We start from the raw sequence: 18,831 nt of genomic DNA on the forward strand, positions 1-18,831 counted from the left end.
CGCAATCACATAAAGTCACAAACTTTCGCACATACATAGCACGCATCTATAGCACAAAACATAGTACGCATCTTTCTATATTAAAAAAAAATATCTTAGTTGAATCCGTTTCCACCAGTGCTAAGCTATATGTACCAATTAATATGATTTGTGGAAGCCAAACACATCCACAGCAACGTAGCATAGCACATCTCTGGTGGAAAAGCACAAAAGCACCCTAAATCGTGTCACACGCACACCACACTAACCTTTTACACAAGCTTTTTTATTCAATTTCGCCCAAAACTCTATTTAATCTTCCAATATCAGAATATAGTACAAAATATCTAACGGACCGTTTTTCATCGAACACAGTCGATAAATGCCGATAGCTATCAAATTAAAAACTATCAATCAAAGCAGAATGTTAGATCCGGTTCGATCCGGTCGCCGCCGGTTCTGACAGGCTCGGTCCGGTCCGATCCGACAGATAAGCTCCGATCTAAACGGTGACAATTCATACTTTGACATTTTTATCTCGGCTCTATGAAGACGGTAATGTTGTGGGTTTGTTACGATTGTAACGTATTTTGGTTGGTTTTCTTTATATATTTACTTGTGGTAAATAGGAAGTAGGAGACTACTATCCTTAAAGGTTTTGGTTTTCCAAACAATCTAAGGAATTTTCTTTCATTTAATGTGAATGTAGATAATATTTTGCAAAGTATTAGTGGTAAAGTGCGATTCCGTCTCGAATACAGGGATAGGGAGCTGCGGACTACCTAGCCGGTTTACCGGGGCTGCGGCTCGAAAAGTAGGAGTGGGAACGGGGTGGTTTGTAAGAGTAAGAGACACTGACACTCCCTCTCGCCTCACCCAAGGTGGGAGAAGTCATTGGATGATTTTTCCCCTTCAAAAAAGGGCTATGGAACAGGCAGTTCACGCAGCCGAAGTTATGGTGTGGAATGTAGACCTACCCTAGATTGTAGACAGTAATTGTCTGACAATCCTTTTTGTCTTCTCAAAGAAGAGCAGAGAATATTTCTACCTTGGAAATAAAATTAGAGATAATTTTTTCGCTACACACAGTTTCTAGTAAAAACACGGCGACTAAAATTGTGATCCAATCTCAAAAAAAAAAAGAAAAAAAAAAACAAACACTTCCCAGTGCAACAATCTCGCACACCCAACAAATTGATAGCAACACTCGTAAACTACTGTCCCGTATTCATAGTAGTGTCCTCAATACGATGTTTTATGGCCCGTATGTGTAGTCACGATGTTTTGGATCTGCTATCAATCTGCCTCGTTCACCAGTGCTAGTCGTTCGTCATGATTAGTTGCAACACCGATGCGTCCTTTATGACCAGAATTTTTCGCGTTGCCAGATTTAAAAAATCAATTTTTGTACGCTGTGTTGGCGATTTTGATTAAGAGGTTATATCTAGTTATATGTTACTTAACTGTTGAATGAGAAGTTTTACATTAAGTTCACGAATCGGAAACAGTAATATGTTTTCGATTTTTAAATTGACTGTCTTCTTAATAAAACCTCATATATTATTAAACTAGCACGTATCTATAGCTTTGTATTGTGAATCTCATTGAAAGACCTATGGAGCTTCTTGTTCGTTCTTCGCCATAGGAATCCACACTTTGGAACGAGCAAATAGCTTCACTAAAAGACTGACCGACAGACAGATATTTTTAATATTATTATTTAGTATTTGCTATGATGTTCAAGGAAAGATATGTATGTACTAAGATATATTTTATAACGACTGGCCTTAAAAATTACTGGACCGATTTTACAAATACTTTCACCATTTTCATGCTACATCAATGATACTTTTTATTTATTATATCGTCAAGTCTTTTATCAGACATGCGTTTATCAGATGTCAGATGTAGGCAGAGGTGCACATTACGACACGTAATGCCACAGTACAATGTGAAAAGGGAGTCCTTTTCACAATTTATGATATAAGTCTCATGTTAGAAGGGATGAGCCTATTGCCATATACTGGGCACAATACAAGACTCCGAGCTACTACTGAGAAATTTTCTAAAAACCGATAATAACCCACCAATACTTTGTCAGTCACAGAATTCAAATCCGAGACCCGTAACTTGAGAATCGAACTTGCGACCACTCGACCAACGAAGCAGTCAATCTTACTATATACTATCACTGACTGATTCTTCTAGCATACCTTATGCGAAGCCAGGACTTGCCACTAGTTATGCTATATTTCAGGCACAGCAACCGAAAACGAGACTTCAACCTCCACACCCTCACTTCAGCCCAACCAAACCACTCAACAGCGAAAATTTCTACCAGAATACCATCCAATAGAAAAAGCAACAAAAATCCAATGCCTTTGGGATTCTGTGGGTCGAATAGTAATCTGTGTAGGTAGCATTACTATATAATACGGAACCCACTATCCGATGGGATCGTGTGCTTAAGGAAGGGATGCTGCTGTCATTAATTGGACCCTTGATTGATTCTTGTGTAGTGAAATGTGAGAATTGATAAGAGGCTATAATAGGGTAGATGAGTAATTTTTATTTTAATGTCTGTCTTGTAGATTATTTTAAAATTTTAGGTTAAGTTTGAAGACTATGATAAAAGGAAAAAAATAAGATTTGTCATTTTAATATGATTTTTTTCTTTTTATGCTGTTTGTGTCCCCACATTAGGATTTTTTCTGTGTCGTGTTCGGAACAACAGTTGCGCGGCAGCCAAACTGCAAACGAATATGGATTCGTTATACAGTTTATTTTAAAGGGCAAAATATTTATTGGAATAAATAGTACTATACAAACACTAACCTATCAAAACCACTAACTTTATAAATAAAAAAGTAAGTTTGTTACGTCTTAAATAAATCTTTAATAAATCTCACCCGTGCACAAAATGCACTCACATACACCCATGTACATGTATGTTATACAGTATGTTCATTACACGTGAGGTCGTGGTGCCACGGCTAAGTAACACGCTCCCCGTGCCGGCTGTCTGTCGCCCCACCAATTAGCTGCGTGGCGATAAATAGCGGCTGCACGAGGAGCTTCGAGAATCTTCTTTAATTTCCTCTGAGCAGTGTTTGGGGATTATGCAGTTATATGTTGTAGTGTCTTAGAAAATATGTACTCGTATCTATACTGATTTGTTGAAGAATTTGTTTATTTGAACGCGCTTATGTCAGAAAGTAGTGATTTGATTTGATTTATTTTTTGGTGTTGGATAGTCTGTTTGTTGTGGAAGGTTATAAATCATCACGGCTTTAAATCATCACGTTACGTTAAATTAGAGCAGAGCAGCGTGTGAAACTGCGTGGGAATAGCAGTCAAAGTCAAAAGTCGAAATTATTTATTTCAATTAGACCAGGAAAGCACTTTCTCTTTCCGCTTTATAAGATTTGTATAGATTTTAATTCTACGAAATATGTAAAAATACATAATACGGTAGTAGTTTGAATAGATGAGGTCTCGAGGGCGGAGTGTCTGTCATGTCCGCAATTAGCTCGATTTGAGAGCGCGGACGGCCCTCTGGACCGACTCCATACATTCCGTGACTAGTTTTTGATGATATCGAGTTGTTTTATCTATGGAAATATTATGATTTATGTTTCTGTAAGTTTTTATGAATATTTTTAGTATAATGAAATATTAAACATAATTATGATTTTTAGAAGAGGTAGAAATGTAGATAAATTCTACAGTTTGAACTTTTTTGGTTTTTGTTTTGGCAAAATGCATTCTCATGACAAAGCATGTAATTTTTACCGACTTTGAAAAAAGGAGGAGGTACTCAGTTCGGATGTTTGTATTTTTTATTGAAAGTCACCTAATGCTGGCATAATAGCCTGTAACTATCAACAGCAATTACACATATCTCTTTCAAGGAGAATGTAGAGCTAAAATAGTTTGATGATGTAAATATTTACTCTTTATAAGATTTTGGTTAAATCTATAAATGTAAATGTGTTACCTAGGAATTGTACCTGTATTTAGTGGTGTCCACAGATTGACTGTCTGCATCCCCAATCCAATAATACACGCATGTCATCCCAGCATCAAACGGACGGCATTATGCCAAATTGAATCAGTACTACAAGATGGACGCTGTCCCCGAGGATACGTGCCTGTTTCACCTCGAATTATACCATCCTTAGATGTTTCACATCACAGATATACGGTACATCATCAGATAGAAATCACAGTAAATACAACATCAATTAATTATATTGTAATATTCGTAAGAAAATGTAGAAGATTCCTATTTTATATCATATTAGCGACTCGCCCCAGCTTATCATGGTTGCAATAGTGATATATTTTGCATGTATTATACATATAAACCTTCCACTTGAATTACTCTATGTATTAAAAAAATCCGTTGCGTAGTTTTAAAGATTTAAGCATACAAAGGGACATGGAGACAGAGAAAGCGACTTTATTTTATACTATGTAGTCCATGGGCAGCGCCATTGCCTACCACCAGGTGATTCGTCTGCTACTTTACTGGCGTGTGCTAATAAAAAAAGGCCAAGGCTAAGTCCATATACACATAGAATTCAGAAAATCGAATAGTATAATAGAGAGAACTCTCGACTAGCCTGTCAGAAAGATGTACAATAACAGGTTCACACCTAAAGTTCGCACCGTACGAGAAAACTCACAAAAACTCCAGCGTCGCTATTCCAGTCCGACTAAATAATGCATTCGTAATGTTGCTAAACTTAGCATCGGAATGGAAATCAAAACATTTCAAAGACAAACGGATTTTACAAAAACAAAAACGCAGCGCTAGTGAGGGCCAACCAATCTATATCCTCCCAGGCGTCCTCTGAATTTTTAACGAACGCCCCTCCACCCAAATTGAAAAAGAAACTACCAAGCATAAATTCAGACGAGATTTTCTTTTTTTTTTCTTTACTTTTTTTTCGAAAAAAAGAAGGAGAAAGTTTGTCCGTCCCATTCATTGTGTCTTTTGAAGTTTGTCAAAGAAATGAAGTTAAATTTGATAAATTGCTTCGCCGTGTTTTTATTTTTTTTTGTTGTTTGTTGCAAGCCAGGTTAATAAGTTCGTTTATGTCCTCGTTTGTCGAGATAGCAATTTGTTAATTATTATTTTTAACTGAGATTACGTGTTGTTTACTTTGTTAATTTCTTTTCGTCTTTTGTCGAGTTTTCAGTTGTTTCGGTAAATGTTTTGTGGGTTTTATGGTTGTAGAGGTTTATGTCTGTTACATAGTGTGTATCAGTTCATAAAGTAAGAAAATGTATTTATGATGCTACATCGAAATACGTTATGTTTCCGATCTTAGTGACATATTTTGGCCAAATATTTATTTCTTCGATATCCATTTAGGGAATCTAAATTCGTATTATAATACCCAATGTTCTCTTTTTAATTAATACTCAACGTATTATTCCAAATCCCTTTTTGTAACTAACAATTTCAAAACTCTACAACATTATTATCTCCTTCCACGAACCGAACCAGAGACCTCGCTACCCTTTCAAAACTCCCATAAAACCCTAACAAAGCATGCATGTAAAAATGGCGGCATGGAGATCTTGGTACTTGTCGCTTGTAGGAAGTATTATCGAGAGAAACGGCAGCTTATCGCCGATTATCGAGTACAAAGCCCGTTTTGAACAGCTTCCTAGGATCAAGATCACTTGTAAACGCAAAAAATGATCATGTTAAGTGTATTTTGAATAGGGCTAACCCCTTCAGTGGTGCAGGAAGCAAACTGTTGGTGCGTTTATCTGGGGTTTAATAGGTGTGTGTAGGTGGGTCCGTTGTGTCAGTAGGGCGTTGCTTTGTGTTTTGTAGTCGTTGAAAAGTGATTGTTTTTTGGGTTTTAAGTTTGACTGTGGGTAATAATTTTGTAGATTTAAAGTTCTTAATAATAAACGAGCATGGTTTTTGTAAATAGGCACGTCGGCTTGTGACTTATTTCTTGAGATTTTGAGACTCAAACATATCTGACAAAATTTTATTGTATGTTGTTTACTTTTTTTAGTATTTGTGCACATGGTGCGCTCTGGTTCTTTTTTGGAGAAATAAAGTCATGTTAATTTGTTCTGGTAGTGGCGTTCCTTGAGCTCTCCGCATTTTTTTTTTAAATAACGTTGTCCCACATTTTACAGCACTGCGTTTAAACACATACAATTATTTCACATACTCATGACAATCAGACGTGAAGCAATAATTTGTGGATCATACATAATATTGCCGAGTACCCGCTACCGCCGTTCCACGGCAGCCAATAGCCCAGTTGCCGTGTCAACTGAGCTAGAATATTTGTCCTAGCTAGCTAGGTAGCTGAAATCAAAACATAATAGACACAATATTATGCTAGTTTATGTCAGTCCGACACACTGTTTTAATGGGTAGCGTCCAAACACGGTCCCTATAAAGCGAGCGGCATGTAAATCGGTTGCTCAATAGTCCGTTTGTTTCAGAATTATTCCAATCCGAAAGTTTTTCAATTGTTACGAGTACACTTTAGTTCGCAACTAACTTCAGTGATCGACTTTTGGAGCAATCTTTTGTGTTTGTAATTACTATTTGTCTGTAGTTGGATTTAGACACGAGATATTTTAATGATTTTTGTAGCTGAATATTCGATACTAACTTCTCTTTTAATTGGATGCCTAGTGCTTGCAAGTTTGCATTCGAATAACAAGTCCACTGACCTAGCATTCATGTTGAGATAACTTTTGTTTTAAAAAAGGAACCGATTTTAATTTTCATTACCGTTATATCCTTAAAACCTTTTCCTAAGCCTGAAAAATATTATGCTGAAAACCGCATCAACATCGGTTCAGCCATGTATTAATAAAAAAACAACATTTGAGATTAATTTTCATATTTCTAAATAGGTAAAATCACTCAATTACTTTCTCAATCAAATTAAAAGATTACAACACTACTCATACTCTTCCCTCTTGTAATTTACCTTCAGTAAACCAAGTAACTTCATTACAAGAGTCGGGATGAAGGTACTGAGTTCATCGTACAAAGAATATGAACTTTGTTAGTAATTAACTATTATAAAAAAACGTTGAATACGCAAGTCAGGGGTTTTTATCCGGCGCGGTGGTACTGCGCTTGCGTTACGCAGCCGAGGGGGGGTGTGGTACAAGTTGTAGGAGGATGGGGGTTTGCTTTTGTTTTGTATTTAATTTGTTTGTTGAATGATTTTGTTTTTGGGCTTGAGAAATATTTTGTTTTTTACTAAGTTTAGGGTAATAAAAGTTCTACATTATTCTTTAATCAAGTTTCAAATCAGAGTAGGATATATTTTAATTTATTGATTAAACATTAGCTCACATAAAGATAAGTACGAGCTTGGATGAGAAGAGCTTAAGATCGAGTTTAGTGGCATGCTATTGGTCAGTGCTGCTGCTACATCCAGTAGTGAATATGATAATGATGATACTAGACAATAAAAAAACTAATTATTTGCAATTTTTTTAAACTTGAATTTATTAACTGTTTGTTTTATAAGAGAACAAATTTAAATTAGGGCCACATTATTAAACTGAAACAATATTATAACGAAAGGAAGCCATCACCTTCCCAAAGGCCGGTAAAGCACTTGTAAGTTTTCTGCTGCGGTCTTGATTGCTTACCGTTAAATGTTGCGTCTGCTCGTTTAATCGTTTATAATTATAGAACACAGGGGCCTTAAAATCCATACCTGATTTGTCAAAGTTTATTATAGGGATATGCACAGTTTTTTCAATGTAATAGGTAATAGGTTCGATCCACATTATTTGAGAATCAAGCGTAACTAATAAAAGGTGGATGTGTGTAGCTGTACTATCCTGTCGGGGATTATAAAGCATGTCGTTATTTTATATTTGTGATTTATCGCCCAAGTAATACTGAATTTTCAAAAACAAAAAAAAAACATAATTTGTTCGTAAACCGCGGACACTTTTACTTTGGACCACGCGTCAAGGGTGGTAGTACCGTGTGAATTTCGCGCGAGAACGAGACAGCAATACTTGCAGTTATTGCTCGGTATTATAACAGTTATTACATATTGACGTATATTAATATATGTACTTATAGGAAATAGGCTAATTATTGAATGGGGCGCCTATACCTGTATCTATTTAGATAAATACAGAATGTTTACTTTTTAGGCTTAGCAGTTTCCGGAACTGCGAACTATTTAGCGAGTCACCGGGGCTCTGGCTCCAAAAGCAGCAGTAGGAACGGGGTGGTTTTTAGTCAGTAAGAGTTTGAGACACCCTCTCGTCTCACTCAAGGCGGGAGAAGTAATTTGATGATTTCCCCCCTCTCAAAAAAGTCTTAGCAGTTGTGTCTATGATATTAAAAATGGTGTTAGTAATAACTAACGTAATATAAAATCACGCCCTTTCTTTCTAAAGGGGCAGACAGAAGTACATATAAAGTATAATAAAAAAAAAGATGGTATATTTAACATACCATAGGTTTTTTTAAGGGAGAAAATCATCTAATGACTTCTCTCGCCTTGTTCGAGACGAGAGAGACTGTCAAAACCATTCCTGCTTTTCGAACCGGAGCTACGGTAGTCCGAAGCTCCGGATATTTACATACCATAGGTGGTACATTCATTTAACAAATAAAAGACGTGACATCATATTTCAACATCGAAAACAAAATTAAAATCTTTTGTAGGCATATTAAAACTCATTTTTTGCTTCATTAACAAACAAAAGGAGTATAAAGCCATTAAAGCGATAATATCCATTGTTAATATTCAGTCCGCAAATAACACTTTCCAAGAAATAAAATAATTAATCAAACCAAGTAACCATTTAACTATAATTTTATAATTAAAACATAAATTCACTGGTTCAGTATAACCTGTACAATGGCTATGCAAAACCAATTTATTATGGTCTCATTCTATATGATATTTTCGCCCATACAAAGGTCAGTTTATATTGGTTGTGTATAGGTTGATGTGGAGTTCTGTATATATATACAACTAACGGTTATTTTTCACTAGAGGTGTACTATGCTACGTTGCTGTGAATGCGTTTGGCTTGGCATGTTTCTATATGGAAAGATCTGTGCTATGGATGCATCGCATACTCGAGCTGCGCATATTCCTCGCACAGCTACAAAGCTTATTATCAGTGGATACGGTCACATAATTTCACGCTCAGCTATTACATAGCAGCATGGCTACATAGCACATTTCTGGCGGAAAGGCGCCCTTAATTAGGAAACACAAAATAGTACGCTGATATTTCACTAAACCTGTAAATAACTATCTTCTCTCTAAAGGCACCAATCACTGCAAGATTAAAATCAATTACACACAACCCAATCATCATGACAATCATTGAACAACTCCAACAATTATCACGTCAAACATAACTGCAAGAACATTCTCTATAATTTCCAAAACCATAAAATATAACAGTAACTATAGTTCGCTCCTTAAACTAAATATAATTGCAAATAAACCCCGAACACAACGGAAGATACCGACAATGAAAATTACACTCTCCGCTTCAGAGGATGAGACTCATTTTCAATTGAAGAGTCTCCTTGATCGGAAAACAAGTACATATTCGAGTTTATGATGGTAGTACATGGCCGTGTTTGTTTCTAATATAATACTTTATGGACTGTCGTGGTGGAAGTGTTTCAACTTTACTGTTTACATTCTATGGAGTGATGTTTTCCTCGTAAACCTCCGAAGAATCGCGACAAACTGAAGATAAGGAGTTTCCAAGTATTGTTCGGTTATGATGCGTGGCGTGTGTTTAGAGTAGAAACCAATATGTAACTGTTGAAAGTCTTAGGTTTTAACTAGCTGATAACCACGGCTTCCCAACTGACTATTTTATTTTTAACGTTGATTAGTCTGCGTTTGGCCACCAACCCGCTTACTGCCAGGACGGCGAAGCGAAGATGTGATCGAGGATGGAGCACACAGACTTAGAAAGTACCTATTTACGCTGACCTTGAAAAGAGCCAGGTTGTATTTCTCAGGAAAGATAGAAGCCGGCAGATTGTTCCTTGACTTGATGCTTATTGTGTCATTATATGTTGCCGTGCCCTAACCGGGTTTCATGTTGAAACTAATGTGCTAATGTAATATCTATGTACGTAGAGCTGCACATGTATGCAATAAATGATTTGAGTTTTTGACTCGCGTAGTCTCGGGATTTGTGACTAATAAAAGTTGCTTAAGTTAACTCCTTAATCTAATCAGTCTATAGGTTTCCCATAAATGGACTATCCAACACAAAAATATTTTTTCAAATCGAACCAGCAGTTGTTGAGATTAGCGCGTTCAAACAAATGAACAAATAAACTTTTCAGTTTTATATTTCAGTGTAGATATTACAAAACAAATTTTGTGCACAGTTGATTTACTAATATTCATTTCAGTTCGCTTTTAGTTAATGTTAAAAAAATATTTATTTGACATCAAACGTTCACTTTAATGAAATTAATAGGGATGAAATAGTCCGGTCAATTTAGACCTGAAAACAGTAATGAAAGAACAAAAATTCCGACAGAGCTGAATTTTGGTACAGACCTTTATTTTACTATAAAGATTAAAAATTTAAAAGTCCCCATCGATCCCATATTTGCTTCAATAGTTATTCGTGGTCAAACGTCAACATTTTAGGTTTTTTCCTTTTTTCTCAAAAACCGTAACTTTTTCAAAAAATACCTCAGACCAAATTTGTAGATCTCAAAATTCTCTACAAAATGGTCCTATAAGTTTTTCTGTAAGTATTACCGTTTCTAAGATAGATTCGTGTGTCCCCATGGCCATTTTTCCACTTTGGAAGCGTCTACTTTCAAACGATTGATTTTGACGAAAAGTGGTTTTAGAAACCTTAATGTCTTTTTTAAAGACCTATCCATAGACACCCATCACGGATATGTAAGCTGAAAAAAGGATTTTTTTAATCAGTTCCATGTATGGAGTGCCCCCTTTACTTTTTAAATTTATAATTTTTTATTCAAAATTCGAATAGCGGTTACCGAAATACACCATCTTACAAAGTTTCAACTATGTAGGCCCAACAGTTTCGTGGCCCAACAGGCTGTGACATACGGACGGACGGACGGACGGACGGACAGACATTTATTTCCGAAACTGTGATGGGTGTCTATGGATAGGTCTTTAAAAAAGACATTAAGGTTTCTAAAACCACTTTTCGTCAAAATCAATCGTTTGAAAGTTAGACGCTTCCAAAGTGGTCATTAAAATATGTTGCCGTGGACTAACGAATCTATCTTAGAAACGGTAATACTTACAGAAAATCTTATAAGGACCATTTTGTAGAGAATTTTGAGATCTCAAATTTGGTCGAGGTACTTTTTGAAAAACTTAGGTTTTTGAGAAAAACTCAAAAAACCTAAAATGTTGACCTTTGACCTCGAATAACTTTTGAAGCACATATGATCGATGGGGACTTTTAATATTTTAATCTTTATAGTAAAATAAAGGTCTGTACCAATTCAGCTCTGTCGGAATTTTTGATATTTCAATATCGTATATTGACCGGACTAAAAACTAAATATTCGATGTAAAGCAAAATATTTCGGCATATTGCAACAATACGAAGTTGGTTAAATTTTTGTTTCTAAAAATTGAATTAATAGAAATTCCAATAATAATAATAGTTACTATTTAAACCTTTATATACTTTATACTACGATTCGAAACATAAACAGTACGTTAACATGTCCGATTCACATTTAGTAAAAGTTAGTTTAGACAAAAATAAAAAGTATTCAACCTTGTATCTCCTTCTTCAGGGAAATTGCCTGCGTTCTTGAGTATAAAAAGCCAACGTTTCGTGGAATTAAAAGTATCCTATCACCTTAGTCAGATCATACCCCATTTGTATACCAAAATTTCATCAACATCCGTTCAGTAGTTTCAATGTGATTGACGAACCAACATCCAAACAAATAAACTTCTATATTTATCATATTAACGTGACTGATTAGGAGTGTGCCAAATTCAGAATCATATGTTTTATAACACAGTTCCTTACAGACCCACCTAAAGAGAGCGTTTTAAAAAACCACTGTTCATACAAAAATAAAATAAAAATAAAGATTCAAACGTTATTTTCATTTGTCATCCGTTTTCCAGGAAGGTGGGTTTAACTTGTCAATACAATGACACCTGTCATTTTCAGTTGGCATATCATTGTCATGTTTAGTCCTGTCACATTTTTTTTACTAGACACAAACGGTTGTCGATAGGTGTGTGACAAAAGACTATCATTATGTGACACTTATATTAAGGGTGCTTTTCCTCCTGAGATGTGCTATGCTATGTTGCTGTAGAATATGTGCTTTCTTCTCCATTCAAAGCCTCTCTTTGGAACGAGCACCTAGCTTCGGACAGGCTATTATTTATGTCTTTCTTTGTTGACGTTTCAAAAGTATCTAAGTATATAGTTTAATTTGAATAAATGACTTGAATTTGACTTTGATTTTGTAGATGCATTTGGCTTCCACCAATCATACTTATAGCTTAGCACTGGTGGAAACGGACTTAGCTAAGCTATGTTTTTATATGGAAAGATGCGTGCTATGGATGGCTTTCCTACTATCGATACATCACATACTCGAGCTGCGCATCTTCCTTGCATAGCTTAGTAACAGTGGAAACAGTCACATAGTTTCACAACTTAGCTTTGCTTACGTTTAGCTGGTGGTGAAAAGTACCCTAATAGTGTTAAACAAATATTGATTTGAATAACATTGAATGGTTTTTTGTTGGTTTTGATTTTAATGTTTGCTTGTCCGAGTAGGAGGATATCGATGGTAAATGGTAGCTGTAGTTTGGTAGTTGAATTTAAGTCGGTATTGTACACATTGTGTGATATTAACTGAAATTGGTAAAGTGGGTTTTAATATAGTATCTAGAAAATTTATTTATTAACTTAATAAGGTTCTCTAGCAATGAATACAAAGGGAAAACATGAATAACAATACCATAAATTGACAATTATGTGCTTCCTCAATTTATAGGAGGCCATATCATGCAAGACATTTATGTCTTATAAAGGTTCACTATTATAAGTGATTTTACGCTAATGCCAATTTTATTTTGATTCGATCGGCGTGATATCACGGCTTCAAAACTACCGTGTACCAACGCTTGTGTTGTGTTTGGTCATGTGAGTAAAGTTACTGGAGGCCCGAATCTCCGATAACCCTTAAACTCTTAACCCCCAAAACGCACTTGTAATGCCCCTGGTGTTTGGGTGGGCTATGGTGAGTGCTTGCCATGCAGGTGATCCGTCTGCTCGTATACCGTCTCATACCATAAAAAGTTAGATTCTGTAGTCTAATATGCGACAACATTTATGTCTACAAGAATTACTACTAGCATGAAAGCAACTTGTAGTTTTCGGAGAAAGCATCGTACTGGGTATGATGGCAATATAAAATGAAACACGTCATTAAAATATAGAATGCAACATTTCATAATGTTCAAAATTCACTCAAACATCAAACATAAAGCTCTCGCACAGTAACTATAACTAGGTAGTTTCCAATTTCTGTGAATATGTTAGTTGAAAGCAAATATATTTGCCAGTGAGATGGAGTTTTAAACATAAATTGGGTCAATAACCTAATGCTAATAATTATGCAACGTTCATTAATCTTAACGCGGCTCTCGGGCGCGGTGTGCCTTTAACTTATACAATTTATAATGCAAGCTTCTCAACTGAGAATGAATAATTAGCCTTTGAGGCATCTCTATAACCTTGACATTTGGCCCTAAATTAATGAATTCCAACAGCATCCCTACAATTTCATAATCAGACCCCAGCCGACCAATCAAAATACACTTTCATACATCCATATTTCACCATCAACGTTCTATTTATGAACAATTTTAAAACACAAAATCACATTCTGGAAAACAAATAAATGGATCTGATTTTTTATCAGCAAAACAATTCGAAACAAAAAAATAATATCAAAATAATCCCCAGCGATTCGTAGCGCCTACGGGACGTAGCGGCGGCGCGGGGTGGGGTCTACGCCAGTCGTAGCCCGCGCGTAGCTCGTAGCACACGCTACGTCGCACTCCGGCCGCCCGAATTACAATTTTGTTGAATTAAAATTACGCATTATTACATGTAATAAGTGTGTAATACTATTGTGTGTTTGTGTGTACAAATATAACCGTACAGATAGTGATGTGATTGTGAACTAGTGTTGTGTGTGTGCGGATGAAATCTTTTGAGGTAAATAAGAGATATTTACTATGACGATATAAGGAAAATTCTTTCTATATGCTAGGTCTACGTATTGGGGACGAGATTTTATGGCGAAACGTATAAATTTGTTATTAAAAATGTAATGTATTGTGTCTATGAAGCGTTGGCGGTATTTCTTTTCAGTCGCTTTTTTGTGTAGGAAGTGAGATTTGAAAGCAATTTCTTAATGAAATTGGAGATTAAAATTAATTCATTCTCTATTTAGATTGTGAGTAATCATGGTGGAGGTTTTAATTTAGATGTCATAACTTTGTCCATAATATACCTACTTAAATATCACATCTATTATAAATACAACATGCATCACAATTAAATGCATCTATGCAACTTTCTGCAATACCCACTCTATGATTTTGTAGGCCTAAAGCCATACCTTAGGCATGTTACCCGACAATAGATTTACGATATTGCGAGTACTTTTCCTCGCGATATTGTAAGGGACTAAGGGCGAAGCATTCAGTGTATTAGCTTCGAATATATTGTCATTATCTCTGTCCTTTTCACCTCAGTTTCTATTAATGTAGGACGTTTACTAAGACTTGGACTCGCCCTCTGAACTGCACTCGAGGTTAATTAAACGATTTTTTATCAGTGATAAGGGTTATCTAAAGATAGGAGTGTACTGTTTTGCTTCTGAAACTCTGATCTGAAATCTGGTTAGGATATCTTTGAGCTTGATTTTATTAACGGACTTTAATTTGTTTGCGCGCTATCTCACGATTGACTTAACCAATTTTGATGCGGTTTTCAGAAAAGTGTTGATTATACTTAAAGCAGGTTTTAGTGTATTAATCGAATGAAGGATGGAGGATGAAGCCAGTATTTTTTAACTTAAGTTACTGAAAATTATTTATTACACCTACATGGTATAGTCAATGTAACAATTTCGAATATATGACCTGTGTCACTGACCACTGACTTCAAAATCGTAGCATGTGGCATGTAAAGTTTATGGATGGTAATTTATAATAGCCCATGACGGTCTACTCCTGAACTATAAGAGTCCTTTAGTTAGTAGAATATTGTCATAATTTCCTCACTTGTCAGATGTTTTGAAGATAGCTGATTAAAAGGATGAGGTTTATCAGAGAGCGCTATTGTTCAGTTAGTATTTAATGATCACTTAGACTATTCCTGGTTGTAAAGATAGCTGTATAGAAAACGATTGTTCAGGTTTTTCATTAAAGAGCGCTGCTGTTTAGTTACTTAGTGACTTACAACGTATAACGCTGGTTTCATCACCTTCATATAAGTGCCCGATAAACTTATGTGACAGTGCATATGAATTACGTTCTTAATTCAAAGTTATCTGATACATAGCGGCTATCCAGACATTGTGAAACAAGTTCTTAGTGTAATGTGGTTACAATGGTTTTCTAATCGGCTGATACCACACATCATCATGTTCTTCACTACATAGTGTAAAACGAAGTCGCTTTCTCTGACCCTATGTCCCTTTGTATGCTTAAATCTTTAAAACTACGCAACGGATTTTGATGCGGTTTTAATAGATGATTCAAGAGGAACTTTAAATGTATAATACATGCATAATATATCACCATTGCACCCATGCGAAGCTGGGGCGGGTGGCTAGTTACTAAATATTACTAAAATCTTAATTGCCTTAGCGGAATGAACAATAACTCAATGAAATAAAGATAAATGTATAAATTGTTATTCAGTGTTTTACATTGTTTCTGTATCGGTTAAATGACATGTACATAATTTTACATAACGTAGTTTTGATGATTTTGAAATGTTCAAATATTATGTTTTATATGTAAGTATGCCAGTTTTTTCTGATATTTATACTCTCTGTTATTATAAATGGTGCCCATGGGCGGCGCTGATCGCTTACCATCAGGTGACCCGTCTGCTCGTTTGCCCCCTACTCCATAAAAAATGGCCAAAAACTACTTCAGTTTTGTTACTCGCGGTCTCTATCTATTGTATGAAGCTATTAATCAAGGATTTTCAACAATATTTTATATCAGCGACCCCTCTGGTCCTTGCATTATGTTCACAATACAGTAACTACTTTCCATCAGATTGTAGTTTTGTTTGTCACCTCTGTGCTGATCAGTATAACCCTCAACTCAGTGCTTCTGCTCAAAAGTTGTCGGATTTTTTAAAAGAGTCACTATGAAGTTCTTTCTATAAGAAACTACAATTTGCCAACCAAACTCATATTAACTACAACCAAATTCATTGAGAAACCGACTAACAGACAGGTTCTATTTTTACGATTGAATGGTATATGTTTGTGGATTAATTGAAACAAAATACTTTGATTTTGACACCCGAGGATTATGTTATTTGATAGTATTATACTGCTCTGATGTACAATGTTAATTAATACCCTGAGTTCGCTTGATAATTATTAGTGTTTCATGTATTTGAGTTGCTTTTATGTCTTTTTTTAACTGACATGGTCACTAACATGGCGCTTGCCACAGCCGAAATATCAGAAACTCATAGACATAAATAAACATGGTAAATATCCCGTCTTAATTTCTAATGTTAGTGCTTTTATGTGGTTTCCATTTCATTTAAATCTACTCTTATTTAGAGAAAGAACAGTAAGGGCATATCTGCATTAACTTTCAGCTACTTAGGCCGCGAAACTAAAAAATTACACTTTCTGTGTACTGTAATGTGCAGAGTAATTTAACGCCTGATGTGTTTTATTATATCCTCTATTTTAATATAATCTTTAAGGTTTTCATAGAAAATAAATGAAGCAGTCAAACTATCGGTCTGTGAGAGCGCGCGAGTTGGTAACAAAAAATCACGCGAGTATAGGAAGGTTAATTAATACCCTGTGTTCGCTTGATAATTATTAGTGTTTCATGTATTTGAGTTACTTTTATGTTTTTTTTTAAACTGACATGGTTACTGACATGGCACTTGCAACAATTCCGAAATATCGGAAACTCATAGACATAACATGTAAATATACCGTCTTAAGTTTTAATGTTAGTGCTTTTATGTGGTTTCCATTTCATTTAAATCTACCCTTATTTAGAGAAAGAACAGTATGGGCATATCTGAACTAACTTTCAGCTAGTCAGACCGCAAAACTCAAAAAATACACTTTCTGTGTACTGTGATGTGTAGTGTAATTTAACGCCTGATGTGGAATTAACTTTAATATAATCGTCAATTCTTAGTATTGGACTGTACTGTGTTAGTACTCATGGTAATTATAAAATTTCGTAGAACTGACTAAATATTTTGGTTAACCTGTCCTGAACACATCGACACCAGCAATTTGTACGCTAACTCAAGAAAGCGTACTTTACAGTAGAGGCGTTTCCACTTGATAACTTTTACATTAATTAAGACATTTTTTGAAATTTTATGCTTAATATTTAATTTATTCATTGTAATATCTCATATTTATACATTATTTCAACTGATTTAGCGGTTAGCCGTATATAAAAATCAAAGAAATGTTACATCTTATACACGTCTAACTAATGTTAGCGTAGTGTAGTACCAAGGTCGTATTGCAACAATCATCTGATGCATATTTCAATATTTTATAAAGAACATGTACTTACTCACAAAAATAATAGTCAACGTACCATTAATAAACTATTAATACGTTAACATATAAGTATTGACTATGTAAAAGTCGCTAGTCGTTCACTTTTACAGACGAACAAGTATACACACGAACGCACTAAACTACGCTAACTATGAGTTAGTGCAGTGTTGCACGAACTTTGACCAAAGTGATCCCCGCGCACACTCCGCTAATAATAGTTGGCGTAATATAAATCGAGTGATTTCAAAAAGTACCTTTACTTAGCTTAACTAAGATCTGTCACTTTCTTATTTTTGCATATTCCTTCTCAATTTTTTTATGCCGTATGTAAACACACATTTTAAGCAACTTCATAAAAAAGATTTTTCAAATTTCGAGTTAGCGTAGTATAAAGCTGGTGTCGACATATAGACAGTGTTAGTATAATGTTATACATATATATTGGGATTGAAGAATCGAACATGTCTGTATTAGGACAAACAGAACCAGGTCTTTTATAAATCCTTCAATCATTCTGAAACTAATGAACTGATTTTGATGAAATTAGGCACACAGATAGGGTATGAGCTGACTTGGGTGATAAGATTAGTGGTAGGACTTTTAAAAACATCTACCCCTATGGCTTGCATGTTTTTATCCCAACTATAGAAGTAGTTGCAACATATCTTCTTCACCCATCAAGTCTCATTTGACGTCATATTTTGACATCAGATCCTTTTATTTCGTATCCTTTTCAACTATTCCCCTCACATATATTTTGTTTATATTTGGCATTCTTTTTCATGGAATGCCTATTTCGTATGACAGATAAGTCTTTGTAGTTTTTGAATGAAAATACTAAAAAATCTGCACAATATTGTAACTGCCATAGTCCAAGGTTGCAATTTGAAACAAATGATGTGTGAATTTTTATACAATGTTTGAAATATTATAATTTATACTGAGTAATACTCATAATAACACTAACATATGATTTCAGCACGATCTAATACTAGTAC

General features: G+C 35.2%; 1 protein-coding gene across 2 annotated transcripts in view; it reads left to right on the forward strand.

Annotated features, from left to right (window-relative positions):
- Nucleotides 1-14,061: 14,061 nt before the first annotated feature.
- Nucleotides 14,062-18,831, forward strand: part of LOC118275583 (hemicentin-2) — a 305,982-nt gene continuing 301,212 nt past the window's right edge. For both annotated transcript variants that reach the window (XM_035593592.2, XM_035593593.2), the window contains exon 1: nucleotides 14,062-14,250. The gene's annotated coding sequence lies outside the window, so the exon portion shown is untranslated. The remainder of the gene's footprint in view (nucleotides 14,251-18,831) is intronic.

Source organism: Spodoptera frugiperda, chromosome 8 (genome assembly GCF_023101765.2).
Source record: "Spodoptera frugiperda isolate SF20-4 chromosome 8, AGI-APGP_CSIRO_Sfru_2.0, whole genome shotgun sequence".
In the NCBI taxonomy this organism is placed as follows: domain Eukaryota; kingdom Metazoa; phylum Arthropoda; class Insecta; order Lepidoptera; family Noctuidae; genus Spodoptera; species Spodoptera frugiperda.